Genomic DNA, 18617 nt, shown 5'->3' with positions numbered 1-18617 from the left:
AGAGTGAGACTCTGTCTCAAAAAAAAAAAAAGAGGAAGACAATCACTTATGTATATCTCTCATCAGCTTAGCAAAGAGATGAAATGGGAAATGCTATATTTGTCATCACAGGAAGTAACAACTTAAGGTAATTTAATAAGGTTTTGCTACCACAAGAGCATTAATGATTTAACCAAAAATAACAAATGGCATTTGGTTAAAATTTTTCCTTCAAACCATTTTAGTATTCATCTTATTTATGCCTGAAAAATATTTACACTGGACAGACCATGAGTCATTATTCCTGTTTTATAGACAGAAAATTTTGGATTTTGTGAGTATAGGCAATGTCAGTACCTTATCTGTATGTCCTTAGCATTTACCATTTTTATATACATCCATGGTTTTCTGCTTCCAGAACTTGTGTGTGACATTTGACTGAGAGTTTTGCAATTGGAGCAGGCTCACCTCCATGGAGCAGCCCAGAAATGATAGGGATTAATGCTTCTAGAGCATTCCCTGCTCTGTGATGGACAGGAGTTGGTGGATATATGCTCCAGCTTCTTCACTCTTCCTGGGAGACGTGAGGTTTTAATTGTCCTTTGCAAACTCCCAAAGATCTCAAATGGGACCGAACCCTGTTTGCCCACAACTGTGACCAGTATTGACTTCCCATTTCCCTACTAAGACATCTAGGATTGATTCAAAAAAAAAAAAAAAAAAAAAAAAAAAAAAAAAAAGAAAAGAAAAGAAAATTAAAAAAAAAAAAAAAAGGAGAAAGGGAGAAGAAAAGAAAAACTTGCTCACAAATTTTTGTCATAGGTCTGCTTGCAGAGGAAACAACTTATGAAAATCAGTAGCTACCTTAAATTCACATAGTAATAATTCGTGGAGGTGGGACAAGAATACATGTCCTACCCACACATTTTAGTTTTTAGCCCTAAGAATTGAGTGAGATAAAGGTCTTCTTACCAAATTGTCCTTTTCTGTCATCCTCTTATCAAGTGGTTCTTAACTTTACAAATAAAGTCTGCGCATTTAGCTTACATAATATGACCTCCAGTTCAGCTCTATTTCTCAGTAATATGTGCTAATTAACTATTATTTTTGAAAGACAGTGTAAGTTAATGGAAAAATCAGGGTTTTGAAGTAAGAAAGAACTGAATTTAAATCTCTTTTCCATCTCTTATTTGCTGTGAATATTAATTTACTATTCTGGTTTTTAAACAAAAGCTTCAAAAGCCTCTTCTATTATATGATGCAAATAATAACAGTATCTAAGTCATAGGATCTTGGTATGAATTAAATGAAATAATGCACATGAAACACTTAACATGGCTTTGTTTTCACTAAATATGTGGCAGCTTTTGTTCTGATGATGATTTCTTCTTTGAGAGTAAGAAAAAAAGGATTTTTCATTCAATTTTGTATTAGTGGCAAATGAATACTTAGAATAAAATCAAGAGCTGGATTTATTGATCTCTTTGAGTAAAAAGGCCAACTTAAGACTTCTTATATGAAGGAAGCTACTCTGAGTTTTTTAATGCACAGGTAAAAGTTTCAGCAGAACAGAAATCCTCTTACAAACTTGGGAAATCTGGCTGTAGAGCCATCATTTCACAGGCCCAAAGACACTTAGAGAGCAGATAACCATATCTATTTATACTAGTTGGTTTCCTACTGATACTCTCTTTGACCTCAGGTGACAACATATGAAAGTTGAGCTTATCTGGAAGGTGTTAAATTATTTTTGTTTAAAAACCAGAATAACAATGTGATTCTGTCTACGCAGGATTATTTATTCCTAAGACTTCATAATAGTCTTCTATGAATAGCCAAGCCTTATAACCTTTGGCAATGCCAATATAATAGCTATCCACCACTAGGTGACTTCAAGGTTTAAGGTCCAATATATATTGTATATAAGTTCTTACAATGTTGATGCAATGTGGGTAGAAAAAAAAACAAAGAAACCCCCTCAAATTTGTTAAATTATTTCCTTTATTTCTGGTTTTGTTTTGTTTTGTTTTTTTCTTTTTTTATTATACTTTATGTTCTAGGATACATATGCACAACGTGCAGGTTTGTTACATACATATACATGTGCCATGTTGTTGTGCTGCACCCATTAACTCGTCATTTACATTAGGTATATCTCCTAATGCTATCTCACCCCCTACCCCCAACCCACAACAGGCCCCAGTGTGTGATGTTCCCTTTCCTGTGTCCAAGTGTTCTCATTGTTCAGTTCCCACATACGAGTGAGAACATGCGGTGTTTGGTTTTCTGTTCTTGCGATAGTTTGCTGAGAATGACGGTTTCCAGCTGCATCCATGTCCCTACAAAGGACATGAACTCATCCTTTTTTATGGCTGCATAGTGTTTCATGATGTATATGTGCCACATTTTCTTAGTCCAGTCTGTCATTGAATGACATTTGGGTTGGTTCCAAGTCTTTGCAATTGTGAATACTGCCACAGTAAACATACGTGTGCATATGTCTTTAGCGCAGCATGATTTATAATCCTTTGGGTATATACCCAGTAATGGGATGGCTGGGTCAAATGGTATTTCTAGTTCTAGATCCTTGAGGAATCGCCACACTGTCTTCCACAATAGTTGAACTAGTTTGCAGTCCCACCAACAGTGTAAAAGTGTTCCTATTTCTACACATTCTCTCCAGCACCTGTTGTTTCCTGACTTTTAATGATCACCATTCTAACTGGTATGAGATGGTATCTCATTGTGGTTTTTGATTTGCATTTCTCTGATGGCTAGTGATGATGATTTTTTCATGTGTCTGTTGGCTGTATAAATGTCTTCTTTTGAGAAATGTCTGTTCATACCCTTTGCCCACTTTTTGATGGGATTGTTTGCTTTTTTCTTGTAAATTTGTTTGAGTTCTTTGTAGGTTCTGGATATTAGCCCTTTGTCAGATGAGTAGATTGCAAAATTTTTCTCCCATTCTGTAGGTTGCCTGTTGACTCTGATGGTAGTTTCTTTTGCTGTGCAGAAGCTCTTCAAGGTCAAACAGCAAGTGCTTGATGCCAAACTTTGTTTTAATCCTGCGCTGTGTGATTTTAAAAAGTGTTATGGTGGAAAAATATGATGGGGAAAGAAACTTACTTGAGGATTCTGAGAATTCTTCAAAGAAACATTGATTTTGAGTCTGATAATATTACATGTTTTGAGTTCATACTACAAGTCTGGTACCTATTTTTATGTACAGCAGCTCTTTCATTTCTTGTAATAAGCATGCACAGTGAACGAACAATGCTATTTTTAGTCCACTAAGATACAAATTAGAGGCAAAGAGAAATTAAATGACTTTGCCAGGGTCTCACAGCCAGTAAGTGGTGCAGAATTTGGGCCTGAGCAATCTAGCTCAGAATCCAGTAGGCTATGCTAAACTCACTTTTAACAAGAGGATGAATTCATTATAAACAAGAAGAAACAAAAGGAAAGAGATTTTTTTTTTTTTTTTTTTTTTTTTTTTTGGAGAAGGAGTTTCGCTCTTCTTGCCCAGCCTGGAGTGTAATGGTGCAATCTCGGCTCACTGCAACCTCTGCCTTCCAGGTTCAAGCAATTCTCTTGCCTCAGTAGCTGAGATTACGGGTGACCGCTACCACACCCAGCTAATTTTTTGCATTTTAATAGATATGGGGTTTCACTATGTTGGCCAGGATGGTCTCAAACTCTTGACCTCAGGCGATCCACCCGCCTCGGCCTCCCATAGTGCTGGGATTACAGGCATGACCCACCGCGCCCAGACCAGAAAAAGAAGATTCTAAGGAAAGGGAGCAGCATATGCGGCAAGTGAAAGAGTCCTCAACATAAATAGTGGTGTTTCCAAACCATGTTCTATCCTGCACTGTGAGTTAAATTACCGTTACATTTTGATGGATACATTCAAGAAACAGCTAAATACGCTGAAAGTAGCTGCTTATTTGAAAGCGGCATCCTTGTGGTTTCAAGAGGAACCACAATTTCTAAAAAGCCTGAATTATATCATGTGCATCTGGATGGTTTAAGAGTAAAAAAGAGAAAAAGAGAAGAAAATGGCATCCTATCTATAGCAGATTGCAAGAACTGGCCCCTTAAGTTGGTGAAAAACTGATTACTTAGATCCTGGCTTATTTGACCTACGTATTGATTTGCATCTCATTCAAAACCTCCATCTCACTTTTTTTCCTTTTCTCTTCTTTTTTTTCTTTTTCTTTTCTTTTCTTTTTTTTTTTTTTTTTTTTTTTTTTTTTCTTCTTTTTTTGACAGGGTCTCCCCTGTTGCCCAGGCTGGAGGAGTGCAGTAGTGCAATCATGATCATAGCTCACTCCAACCTTGAACTCCTGGGCTCAGTGATTCTCCTGCTTCCGCTTCTGAGTAGCTGAAACTACAGAAATGCACCAACAAGACCAACTAATTTTTTGTTAAAATACTTTTAGTAGGCCGGGTGCAGTGGCTTACGCCTCTAATCCCAGCACTTTGGGAGGCCGAGACAGGCGGATCACGAGGTCAGGAGATCGAGACCATCCTGGCTAACACGGTGAAACCCCTTCTCTACTAATACGGTGAAACCCCGTCCCTACTAAAAATACAAAAAAATTAGCCGGGCATAGTGGCGGGCGCCTGTAGTCCCAGCTGCAGGCTGAGGCAGGAGAATGGCGTGAACCCGGGAGGCGGAGCTTGCAGTGAGCCAAGATCGCGCCACCACACTCCAGCCTGGGCGACTGAGCAAGACTCCATCTCAAAAAAAAAAAAATTTTTTTTAGTAGAGACGAAGTCTTGCTATGTTGCCCAGGCTGGTCTTGAATTCCTGGTCTCAAGTGATCCTCCCACTTCAACCTCCCAAAGTGCTGAGAAAACGGTTGTGAATCACTGTACCTGCCCTGTGTGACTGTCTTCATTTCTTTCTCTTTATTTCCTTTCTCCCTCTTTCTTTTCTTTTCTTTTCTTTTCTTTTCTTTTCTTTTCTTTTCTTTTCTTTTCTTTCTCTTTCCTAAAGGACCTACTTAGACCCAAACATAGAAAATATAGCACACATCCTGTCTTTCACATTTGTGTATCTGTACCATGCTGAAGTCTCAAATAGCCAGTTTTCTTTAAAACTGAATTGAAAACGTAGGGTTCAATTTTTTCCATTTTGAGAATGCATGATCTTTGTCTTCTAATCTCCACTTGTCTTTAACCAATGGCCTGAAATACTATCTTTCTGACCGCTTACGAATTCAAAACCATTCTTGACTTCAACCTTATATCATTATCAATCACTATGAAATAAATGATGCCAATAGTTAATAGCTTGAAACCACAACCATTTTACAATATCTCATGATTTGGGGAGTTTGGCCAGAACAAAAGCCATGACACTTAAAAGGTGAAAAAGAAAGTGTATGTCTATAAACTCATATAGATATATATGTATATATATATAAACACAGTTATAACAGCTAAATATTGTGAATTTAATGTATGCAAAATGTTTTTCTAACACACTGAATTATTTATGAACAGATGGAGAACTCAAACACAGGTATATATGAATAAATCAAACACAGAGTATATACATACATATACATGTGCATATTTTTATATTGCACTACTTTGCTTAACATATACATTATAAGAACCATTATATAAAATGCTATGTGTTATATAAATATATCTGTAGTAATTATGATAAAAGTATTGCACAAGTACACACATGCTGACATACAATATTTGGTACAGAAATACTATAATAAATAAGAAAAAAATTAATGCTTCCCAAGAATGGCTCTATCTAGTTTTGAAATATATGAAAATAGACTATTAACAAACAGATCATAAGAATGATGTGGGTATAAAGTATCAACATATTTTTACATTGTCCTTCCTTAGTGAATTTACAACCTTTGTGCACATGAATGTTTCTATTTGACTAAACAAATCTTTTTTCCTCACTTCTTAATTTGTGTCTGTTCTGGGTTAGTATCATCACCCAGGAATATAACACATGGTTTTCAACATGCACCAATATTCTTATATGTCTGACTCATAAAAACTTCAGTGTTTAAGTACCTAAAAGGAAATGAGGAAAATTGGAAAATTACGTACACCTATAAATCACCCAGTGTAGGCTAAAGTATGATAGGCACTTCACCTGTATCATCTGATTAAATCAGCCATGTAGTTTAATGAGACAGATATTTTTAGTTTCTGTATTGAGTATGATAGGTAGACTCAAGTCCTTTCCCCAAAGATGTCCACACACTAATCCACAGGCCCTATGAATATGTTATCTTACATGGAAAAAGTAATTTTGCAGATGTGATTAAGGCTGTAGACTGATATGGTTTGGATCTGTGTGTCTCCACACAAATCTCATGTTGAATTAAAATCCCCAGTGTTGGAGATGTGGCCTTGTAGGAGGTTACTAGATCTTGGAGGCATATTTCCCCCTTTGGTGCTGTTCTTGTGATAGAGTTCTCATGAGATCTGGTTGTTTAAAAGTGTCTGGCACCTCCTGCCTCTTCTTTTCCTTTTATTCTGGCTATGTAAGACGTGCCTGCTTCCCCTTTGTCTTCTACCATGATTGTAAGTTTCCTGAGGCTTTCCCAGTCATGCTTCCTATACAGCATGTAGAACTGTGAGCCAATTAAACCTCTTTCCTTTATAAATTATCCCGTCTCAGGAGTATCCTTATAGCAGTGCAAGAATGGACTAATACATAGACTATGTGATGATGAGCAGATTATTTTGAGTGAGATTTCTAATTACACAAGTCCATAAAAGTCCATAAAAGGTACCATTCTCAGCCATGGTCAGAGAGCAATATACCTGTAAAATAATGATAAGGAAAGTGCAGTTATCGACCTCAAAGAGCAAGGGAGACAGGAACAGTAAGTGTATATGGGCTTTAGAAGATAGAATGGACAAGAAAAAAAAATATCTCCCAGGGCCTCCAGTAATAAATGCAGTTCTGCCAACATGTTGATTTTAGTCCAGTGAAACCTGCGTCTGACTTCTGGCCTAAAGAACCATACTGTAATAAATTTGTGATGTTTTAAGCCACTATGTTTTGGGTAATTCATTACAGGAGTAGTAAAAAACTACTGAGAATGAGACAGAGGGTCAAAGAAGGACACACACACACACATACACACATCCCAGACTTAGACGTATGAGAGTCTTACTGTAGGCTCCATAATCTCTTCATCACTCCAACTTGTATTGAGGGACTATATTTTCTCTAGAAGCCTCTCTTTTGTGGATCAAGGACAGATTTTATGGCAGTAGAAGACATAATTCCTTCAGCAGACAGGAAAATACCTTCACAGAGTAAAGATATAATATTATGACATCAGATTTTATGGAAGGTGAGTATAAGAGACATCATTTTGAAGAACATGTCTGTATCTTCTTTAAACTTATAGTAGAATATATTGTCTGTTAAGCCTGATGATGCCAGTTATATTAGGACCTGACTGATAAATACCATCTTGCTGTTTCCTGAGAGAAGACATTGTGCTAATTGAATAGTACCACAAAACAGCAACCACATACTGCATTGCGTTTCACATTACCCGTTTCTGTCCAAAAAAATGAAGAAAAACATTCACAATTTTAAAATATGAGAACCTAACAACGAATATTAAACAAAATGAATTTTAATAATTAAATCTAATTTCATAGGCTTCATCAAAATTATATCACTGCTTTGTATTAGTATTTTTGTTCTATTTTGAATTTCTCTGTTGTATGGTTTCTCTGATGTTGAATGCCAACTCAACCATTATGTATACATATATATATATATATGTATGCATGTATATACACAGCCAGTTTCCAAATAATTATATTACATGCACTGTAACAAAATATGTCATATGTAATATAAAATTATATTTTGAATGTATTCAATAATAAAACATAATTAAAAATAAATTTTATCTGGTGCCACAGTATATGTGTAGGCCTGTGAGCACTTAACCTCTCCCATCTCTCGCCACACATGCATTACATTTAGGTTTATATAGTATTGGAGTTACTGGGTATGACAGAGATTTTTATTTCCAGTGGTGACTTTAGATATTTAATAGCAATTTTCAAACATGCTGTACTGGAAAAGATTCAGAGGCTCCTTGTTCATGGGAACATATATGCACAATAAGGGATGCTGTGGTCATGGTAGGGGGAAATTGCTAGAAGTAAACATCTCATTTGCCAACTCTAGTATAATAATATACAAATATTTCTATATTGTGTGGGTTTGAGTGGTTGTATAAGTATGGTTATTTTATTTCAGGAAGTGATCCTAGGGATTAGGAGTGAGGAATTAGACACGGTAAAGAGGGAAGAACAAAGAGCCAGTCTAAGGGTATATTAACAACTAGTCATCATTACGGGCATCTGAGCTTCTACATCTCTAAGAATATCTAAGGATCCACGTAGAATGCATCTCTGAGTTGTGTGAGCAGGGGACAAAATTAAGAGGTGCCATCAGCTGGATGTGGTGGCTCACGCCTGTAATCCCAGCACTTTGGGAGGCCAAGACGGGCGGATAACGAGGTCAGGAGATCGAAACCATCCTGGCTAACACAGTGAAACCCCATCTATACTAAAAATACAAAAAATTAGCCAGACATTGTGGTGGGCGCCTGTAGTTTCAGCAACTCTGGAGGCTGAGGCAGGAGAATGGCGTGAACCCGGGAGGCAGAGCTTGCAGTGAGTCGAGATTGCACCACTGCACTGCAGCCTGGGCGACAGAGCAAGGCTTGGAAAAAAACAAAAAAAGAGGCGTTATCTACTGTTTTGTGTTGTTGTTTAATCCTATGAGTTAAGGATTGACCATGGGATGTAAATCCCTTGCTTGTCCAGTTTAGTATTGCACGGGAATAGGTACCTCCAGACCTCCCATCCTGTGGCATCAGAGAAACCCTAAGACAGCAAGAGAGAGAAATGTGGCTCAGCTGAGACAAGCTATTCTAAATGTTTTTCTGGAAAACTTGTCATTGCAGCAATAGCTGGAATGAAAGATAGGGTATGAGAGGTGGCAGAAACATATATATGTAGATACAACATTCATATGCAAACCCAGCCTTTTTCAAGAAGGGATTTGTCTGACATTTTAAAGCGCGTATGTGAACCTTCCAACGTGTTCACGCACAAACGCAAATAATTTCTGTGAATGATGTTTCATGGCTTAAACCAAGAGTGAGCAAACATTTAGACAATACTTTAATTTAAAATGTATAATTACATTAGCATTATCTAGGGGCATCTTAGTACAGTAAAGCAAATTGTCCACATAAATGGATTTACACTAATATAAGGGCCATGTTCAAAGTCAGAACTCCAAATTCTCGATGGCAGGAGTCTGTAAAAGGCCAAATTATAAATATTTTAGACTTTGCAGGCAATAAAGTTTGTGTTGCTGCTTCTCAGCTCTGCCATCGCAGGAAAAAAGCAGCCATAGACAATACATAGACAAATGTGTGTGACTATGTTTCAATAAAGTTTTATTTACAAAAGCATGTGATAATTTGCTGAACCTTGGTTTAAATAATAGAAGAACATAATGTTTATAATATAAGGTTTCCAAACAATATACATATTTCAGGTTTTTATAAAATTAGATAATAAGATGCTTGGAAAATAGAGACAATGAACAGGAATTGCCAGGCACCATCTGAACATGAGGTATTAAATCCTTTAAAGTCAATGTAGAATGATAAGAGGTCACATGTTGAGAGTATAGGAAAGAGCTCTAAGTTAGAATCAGGAAATCTGACTTCTAATCTTTTCTTTCCTACTTCATGTTTATGATTTTAGGAAAAAACACTTAAGTTGTCTGTACTTAAATTTCATCACTTGTAAAATGGAGACAATACTAGAAACTTCACAAAATTGTTGTGAAAGTTAAATGCAACCATGTGGAAATGCATCAGCTCTGTGCCTGCTATATATTAGGCATTCAATAAATACATGTAAAATCTCAACCAGATATAGCTTGCACAGGAGGTGCGAACATTCTAGTCACTCTCATCACTGAGACTAATCACTGTGCCTACATAATCTGTGTGGATCTGCAGCAATTAAGAAATTTTGTCTAAAATCACACATCAGCTGTGGAACTGTCAGCAACAGCAGCTCTTGCTGGGGGTAAGACTCCAACAGAGGCCTTACAAAGAAATACCTGGGCAGAAACTCAAGTACTCCCATGACACCAGGTGATTTGTGATGCTTCTCTGAAATGTGGAATAACATGATTCTGAATCACATTGCTGATTGCTGTTAGAAAATTTAACTAACAGTATTCAACTTTTTGACTCTTAATAACTAACTTTACGAAACAGAAGTTACCTTAAGTGCTTTCAAAGCAGAAATATTAGCAAGCAATTCATTTTGGCAAGTAAGAGCGCGGCATTTTCCCTCCTCTAAGATTATTGCCTAATGGATCTACTTCCCTGAGAGCCAGGTAACTATGTGATTCACTAGAAATGGACTCGCATCCTGGGAAAAAGCCTTTCCAGGAATACATCACTAAAAGATGGGGAGGCCTCATCAATTTGTTCAATAGAGTCAGCTTATTGGGTGAGGCAGGACTTCCTTTAGAATGGGTTTTGCTTTAATATCATGGAGGGAGACTTCACAATTGCACCATTCACTTACCAAGGATCAATAAGCTTCATTCTAAAAACTCTTTCATCAACAGCAGGGAGGGGAATCTCCCTACCGTTGCTTTCCTTCTTGGCTGCTGTTTTGGAGTGCCTGCTATTGCAAGGAATGGTATAAGGCCCTCTCAGAAGTGAATGGAATTCAGCATGAAATCACTCTTCTCACAACATCACTTATTTGAGAAGATATCTCCAAAGTCATTAAAGGTTTTCTGGGTTCTCTTAGAATACTGCTGATGTGACACCTGGCAAAGAGATGCGGAGACAGAGATTGGAGGAAAAAAGAAGCTGGCATCATCTTAATTTACCAAGATCAGGAAAATATTTCAGCAGAAAGTTCTTGGCAGTTTTATTATAATTACACCACTATTCAGTTATTTAAGTGACTTTCTTGTTGCTTCCTGATGATAATTTTTCATCCATTAATTCAACCAACGTTCATGGCCACTTATTTTGGTTCAGGTCTTAAACTAAGTACTAGAATTAATGTGATAAATAAAATGCCATCTCTGTTTTCAAGAAGCTCATATTGTAGTCAGGAGGAATACATAAAAAAGAACTATAAAATGCATTATGAAGATGGTTATGTAATGGAAGTATTTCTTTGCTGTGTAACTGACCCTCTATATAAATATTTCTCAACAAATAGTCACAGATAAAAATGGGCATAAAATTTACAATTGTGTTTTTGACAACTTAAGTTCAGAATTTTTCTAAACCACCTTGCTGATTGCCAACTTTTTATTTATTCAGTTGACTTTCCTGTTTATTTCTTATTTCCCCTTGGCCAATACTTTTGTCACTGTAAATCAGCGACTATTATCATCTCAACCTTATTGTTTGGAATTTGGATGGCAACAACATATATATTCTGATTTGAATGTTGGCACTACTTAAGACATATTTTTACGTATCATCATCTGGCATTATATGTCAACTTTTCCTGGAAGGAAAGCAGAACACCCCACCCTTTTCCAGAACATTCATCCTAGGAACTCACTGCATTTATCTATCTCTATTAAACCCATCAGTATGTTAGAAGATCAGTCCAAAGAGGATGGATTAAAGAAAGCAAAGAAAGGAAGCAAAAGACAATTGCTAGAGTCAAGATGCCAAATGACAACTGTCTGAAATACCATTAGATAACAATCTTCATAATGTATTTTATACTTATTTTATATGTATTCCTCCTGACTAGAATATGAGCTTCTTGAAAGCAGAGTATGATGGATGGAGAGCACAAAAAGATGGGTTATTAAAATATTTTTAAAAAATCAGTTTGTGGAGCCAATGGGTAATATTGGTAGATAACAAGCTGGCAGGGCTACTCATGGATTGGAAGGTCAGAAGGATTCTGATTTGAAGACATTTATTTGGACATTTTCTGCATAGGCATAATAGCTAAAATGATTGGAGTTGCTGAGATTGACTAGGGAGAATGTGCTAAGAAAAGAATGTGAGAAAAGAAGAATATCAGGGATGCGATCTGGAGACTTTGATCATGAACCACCTTTCATTCATTCATTCGCGTAATGTTTATTGATGGGCAAGATTGGTTAGCCTCAAGCTTCCAATAACAGGGAGAGAGGAGAGGGGCAGGAGAGAGAAAAATGAGAGAATGCAAGAGATATATTTAATATTTAACATCTTTTAAAAATAGGAACAGAATACAAGGCACCAACACCTGAGTTCACGTATGAATGCATCAATTTATTTACAAATAAACTTAGAAAATACCTCTTATTTTGTCTGCCACTCAGCCAGGCAACTAAGATGCCACAAGTGAAGGGTAGAGTCACAGCTTTTCTCTGCAGTGGCAGAGAGAGAAGTGTATGTGTTGTTTTCTGTGTTATCACATGACTTGCCAAATTGCCATATCTGGCACTTGCTATTTACATAGAATACACTTGTAGAATAATGGGTATTACAATGAATAATTTTAAAAAATAAAATTGAACTGGGTCTGTGGCTCATGCTGTAATTCCAGCACTTTGGGAGGCTGAGGTGGTGCATCAATTGAGGTCAGGAGTTTGAGAGCAGCCTGACCAACATGGTGAAACTAATCTCTACTAAAAATACAAAAATTGGTCAGGTCTGGCGACACACACCTGTAATCCTCTACTCGGGAGGCTAAGGCAGGAGAATCGCTTGAACCTGGGAGGCGGAAGTTGCAGTGAGACAAGATCTTGCCACTGCAATCCAGCCTGAGCAACAGAGTGAGACTTTGTCTCAAAAAAAAAAAAAAAAAAAAAAAAAAGAGACAATGTAATAGGTTTCATGAGAGAAGCACACAAAAATCTTCATTGCATTCTGCAGTGGTGGGGCTACATGGGTAAATTCATGTATTAATAAAAACGTAGGCTGGTGTGGTGGCTCACATCTGTAATCCCAGCATTTTGGGAGGCTTAAGCAGAAGTGTGAGACCAGCCTGGGCAACATGGCAAGACCCTGTATCTATGAAAAATACAAACATTAGACAGACATCATGGTGCACACTAGTAGTCCTAGCTTCTCTGGAGACAGAGTGGGAGGATTTCTTGAGCCTGGGAGGTTAAGGCTGCAGTGAGCCATGATCGCACCGCTGCACTCCAGCTTGGGTGACAGAGTGAGATCCTATCTCAAAAAATGCAATAAAAATAAATAAATAAATAAAACCTATTTCATTCTGCCAGGTAATCCACCCCATCAGAGGTAAAACTCATCAGTGAAAACAAAGTAAACAAGATTACAACTATGTTGCCCTTCAGACTTTTACTAGAAAAGACAGCTGATGTCATGAGAGATTATAATGTGCATCCTCACCGAAGTTAGCCCTCCATCACTTTCTGTAACTAACAGACTCCTATAAGACATAACATTGCTAGCATTAAACAAAGATTCGGATGGTCAGTTTCCAGTTGTCTCTCTTATAACAAAGGTGCCAATTTCATCTTTCAATGCCTCAGCTCCTCCCTATGAAAATGTTGCTTTGTTTAAAGGAAGAAGAGAAAAATGTTGGTTGGCTATTTTGTTCAACTGCATACAGTTAGCAACTGTGGTCTTTTGGGCTTATTCTGAACACATAGGGAGTATACTGAAGTAGGACTTGCTGGAATGTACCAAAGACAGATGAACAAATGGTTGCTAAGTTTCAAGAGTCTTCTGAATTCGAGGACCAGTCCAAGTGGGAGCCGATTATACCCACAAAAGACACAATCCTAAATGTCAAATCCCAAATGTTGAAGTTCTGAAAGATCAAAATTCCTAGCGTCAAAAAATCACAGTCTCAAAAGATCAATGATCTGCCAATATAATTTTGAATGAAACAATTTAAAAATTATTTAAAAGATGATTATATTTTTAAAAGGGGATTCATTTGATAATCATAAAACACACAATAAAACAGGTGATAGTAACATAGATGTTACTGCAAGCATACGTACTCAGGTACACTAAAGACAGTTGCATGAGTGTAATAGTGTAATAGTTATAAGCAGATAAAACATATTTACAAAGAAATAAGTCAAAGGGAAATGTATAAACAGATATCATTATAGTTGGTAATTGTGTATACCCAGCATCTGAAATATTGTGAGGAACAATCAATCTTTTGATAGATCAATAAAAAATGGTGATGTGTCACCTTTGCATATGCAGTGACTCAAGGAGCCAAGATCTCTAGAAATTTTATATTTCATAAATGCAGATGGAAAAAAGGACATCTCTTCATTTATTGAGGAAGTTTCAATGTTTTTATGTACATACATAATGCTTACACACAAAGTCAATGTTGTGGTAATATACTTTTGTGGAATTAAGTTTACAAAAAATGCCTATGACAAATTAGAACTCTCTAAAAGTCTTTAAACAATTTATACCTACACTACTGGACATAGAGATGAAATATGTAGCCATAGCAAATTGCAAAAAACAAAAAATACTGCTTACAATTTAAAATAGTGAAAATATACTAAAACCTAACAAGATAATTTGACATCTGGAAAAGTGTATTGTGGGAATAGGTGTTAGGCAATTGCATGAAAACAGTCCGTAAGAGCTGGCCACTTTCACGATTATTAGCATATTTTGAAGTCTTGCATCACAATGAATAGCTGCTTTTTATTTTTTAGGATGTAGTTATCCTCAAAGAATTCTTTCACATTATTTTCCACAATGTCCTCCTCTTTGAAATTCTTCTGTGATTCGATATACACTGACATGAGCATTCTACCAAATCCACTCAGACTCACACACTAATCTCCTCGTGAAACACCTTCACAGACATACCCAAAATAGTGTTTACCAGGTTTGTAGGTATTCCATAATCCAGTCAAACTGACACCTAAAATTAAGTTTGCAAGCCTGTGCCTTGTCCACTTGGCACCCACATGAGACCATACTTAATTTTTAAGTAAAGACAGTAACAAAGTAATGGTTCCACCTAACATGTTGCCACTATCCTGGAATTGAGATTTTCACGATTTTAGGTGTTAAGAATTTGAGACTTTAGGGATTTATAATTTAGGGATTTTGATCTTTTAGGATTTCAATATTTGGAATGATGGCATTGGGATTGTGTTTTTCAGGATTATGATTCAAACCTGTCCAAGTGAGCAATCGTCACATTGCATACATAATTTTGTGTCCAACATTCAAAACTATCATTACTAGATAGTATTTTTATATGTGAAGCCATTAATATTATTATTATTATTATTAAGATGCAGTTTTGCTCTTGTCTCCCAGACTAGAGTGCAATAGCGCAATCTCGGCTCACTGCAACCTCCGCCTCCCAGGTTCAATCAATTCTCCTGCCTCAGTCTCCCGAGTAGCTGGGATTACAGGTGCCCGCCACCACACCCAGCTAATTTTTGTATTTTCAGTGGAGATAGGGTTTTGTCATGTTGGCCAGGCTGGTCTCGAACTCCTGACTTGAGGTGATCCACCCACCCCGGCCTCCCAAAATGCTGGGATTACAGGCATCAGCCACTGTGCCTGGCCGTGAAGCTATTATTATTATTATTATTTTCATGATATTTTATGTTCTGGGATACATGTGCAGAGCATGCAGGTTTGTTTTATAGGTATACACGTGCCATGGTGGTTTGCTGCACCCATCAACCCATCATCTACATTAGGTATTTCTCCTAATGCTCTCCCTACCCTAGCCCCCAACCCCACAACAGGCCCCAATGTGTGATGCTCCCCCTCCTCGTGTCCATGTGTCTCTCGTTGTTCAGCTCCCGCTTATGAGTGAGAACATATGGTGTTTGGTTTTCTGTTCTTGTGATAGTTTGCTGAGAATGATGTTTCCTGGCTTCATCCATGTCCCTGAAAGGACATGAACTCATCCATTTTTATGGCTGCATAGTATTCCATGGTATATATGTGCCATATTTTCTTTATCCAGTCTATCATTGATGGACATTTGGGATGGTTCCAAGTCTTTGCTATTGTGGATAGTGCCACAATAAACATATGTGTGCATGTGTCTTTATAGTAGAATGATTTATAATCCTTTGGGTATATACCCAGTGATAAATGGGATTGCGCAAAGACTTAAATGTAAGACCTAAAACCATAAAAAACCCTAGAAGAAAACCTAGGCAATATCATTCAGGACACAGTCATGGGCAAAGACTTCATGACTAAGACACCAAAAGCAATGGCAACAAAAGTCAAAATTGACAAATGGGATCTAATTAAACTAGAGAGCTTCTGCACAGCAAAAGAAAATATCATCATAGTGAACAGGAAACCTATAAAATGGGAGAAAACTTTTGCAATCTATCCATCTGACAAGTGGCTAATATCCAGAATCTACAAAGAACTTAAACAAATTTACAAGAAAAAAACAACCCCAGCAAAAAGTGGGTGAACAATATGAAGAGATACTTCTCAAAAGAAGACATTTATGCAGCCAACGAACAAATGAAAGAAGCTATTTTTAACAATTTCATACAGCCTGTCATATGCATATATTATTTTTATGTAATAAAATGCCTTGGTTACTAGTTTTTATCCAGATTTTTTTTCTTCCTGTCATTTGTCTTTCTTTTCTGTTTTCCTTCTTTCACCAATTATATATGATTTATTTATTATTACAATATTTGCCTCTCCCTGCCACTTTATAAGCTAAAGTGCCAGAGTCAGAATATAGTAGGTAGCATAAAAATGATTCTTATTAATATTGCCGTATTATTTTTTTGAAGTGTTGCATCCGTTTTCTTCCACAGGGATGTGTTTGCCTACTTTCCCTCCTCTTTCAAGCACTGAAGATAATTTAGAGTTGAAAAAACTTACCTCATTTTTATACCTGTTTTCCTGACTTAGAGTAGTCAATCTGGTTTTCTGTGTCAGCCATTTAAATTTTCACATCTGTGTTTTATGTGTCGTTAAGTTTTGTTTGCATAAGCAAAAACATGTGTGATTTCTGTGACCCTCATTCATGTTACTACATGTTTTAACATTTTCCTGTCAAATTTAAGAATTTGACACTGAGATCAATTTGTTGTTTCTTTCAATGTTTAGATGTTCTTTGCTTTTTTTAATTGTAACTTTCAATGGCAAAATCCGTGATAGCTTTTGCACCAATCTAATAAATACAATGCAAGGTATTGACCACATGCAGTTTAATTTTCCTCCCTTTAACCCCTCACTGTGCTGCAGGAAAAGAGGAGTAAAGGTGCTATTTATTTAAATGACAAGGAGACAGATGAGAAGAAAAGAGCAGACTAAATTTTTCAACAAATTTGGCAACTAGAATACAGGTGAAGGAGGAGGAGTTGCAACTGTCACAGAAGAGAGAAAGTTAAATCATAAGTGCCTTCTGGGGGAAAAGACAGAAATTAGACAATTTGCCCTGCAGAACCCCTGGTGGGTGGTAGGGGGTTCAGAATTAGAAGGTAGATTGATGAAGATGTGAACACAGGATATTTACAAATATTCTTTTGTATCTCTCCTGTTTCTCTTTTACCTCATACACCTTAGAAATGACTCCTTCCTCCTCCAGTGATTCTTTCTTTTATTATTTAGAGAAACCAGTTTATTTAGGTTTATTATTTAGAGAAATTTAATCAAAATACCTGGACTCAGCCATACTAGTCAGAATGTGGAGGTAAGGTGAACAGGGGATGGGACAGTTAAAGAAAAGTTAAAAAGTAATGATTTGCATAGTATAATGAAGACTGTTTCTTCTTTATCCATTGCTCAACATTTAGGAAGTGTGGTTTATTCACACTCAAGCAAGAGATGAGAGGATTCTCCTTTGGAGAGACTGAAAGACCCAAACAAACACCTCCGCATACATATCCCAAATAAAATGCTGGGCTACAATATATAGACTGTAACCCGAGGATAACTAGTCATTAATACTTTCTCTATGCATGTTTTGTTGCTTTATTGAATAGATACCCAAGAACTACTAAATACTTGAGGAAATACTCCAACATGAGAGAGATCAGTCAAGCCAATAGGAACTCATACAATTCAAAGAGCAAATAAAATTATTTTTTAATGAAGAACATTTCATATAAGTGTGTGTGTGTATATGCGTGTATGTGTGCATGTAATCCTTAATCATTAGAATGCTAAAGAGATAACATCAAGAGGAGGTATTAAGAGTAAGCCAAAAGCAAAACTAAAATATGAAAAGTAGAAGATGCAAATTTTTTTAAAAGTTTAAGTGGAAGTCTCAAAATTTAATTCAAGTTTTAGACAGAGATAACAGTAAAAACATAGAAGAAACTTGAAATGGTCAAAAAGCACCTAAAGGAAACAGAGTAATGCACACTCACACACAGACACACACACACACCCTGTGGTATACAACCATGCAGTTTTAGAACATCAGAGATAATGATCTTCATTGCCTTCTAATTAGACTAAAAGGTCATGTGCGAAACAATGTAAATGCTTATAGAATAAGACTTGTCAACAGTAATATTGGATATTAAAATATGTCACAACAATGCCATCAGAATTCTCATTAAAAAATACTTGAAT

Source organism: Rhinopithecus roxellana, chromosome 20, assembly GCF_007565055.1.
Source record: "Rhinopithecus roxellana isolate Shanxi Qingling chromosome 20, ASM756505v1, whole genome shotgun sequence".
Lineage (NCBI taxonomy): Eukaryota > Metazoa > Chordata > Mammalia > Primates > Cercopithecidae > Rhinopithecus > Rhinopithecus roxellana.
Note: the sequence above shows the minus strand (reverse complement) of the source record.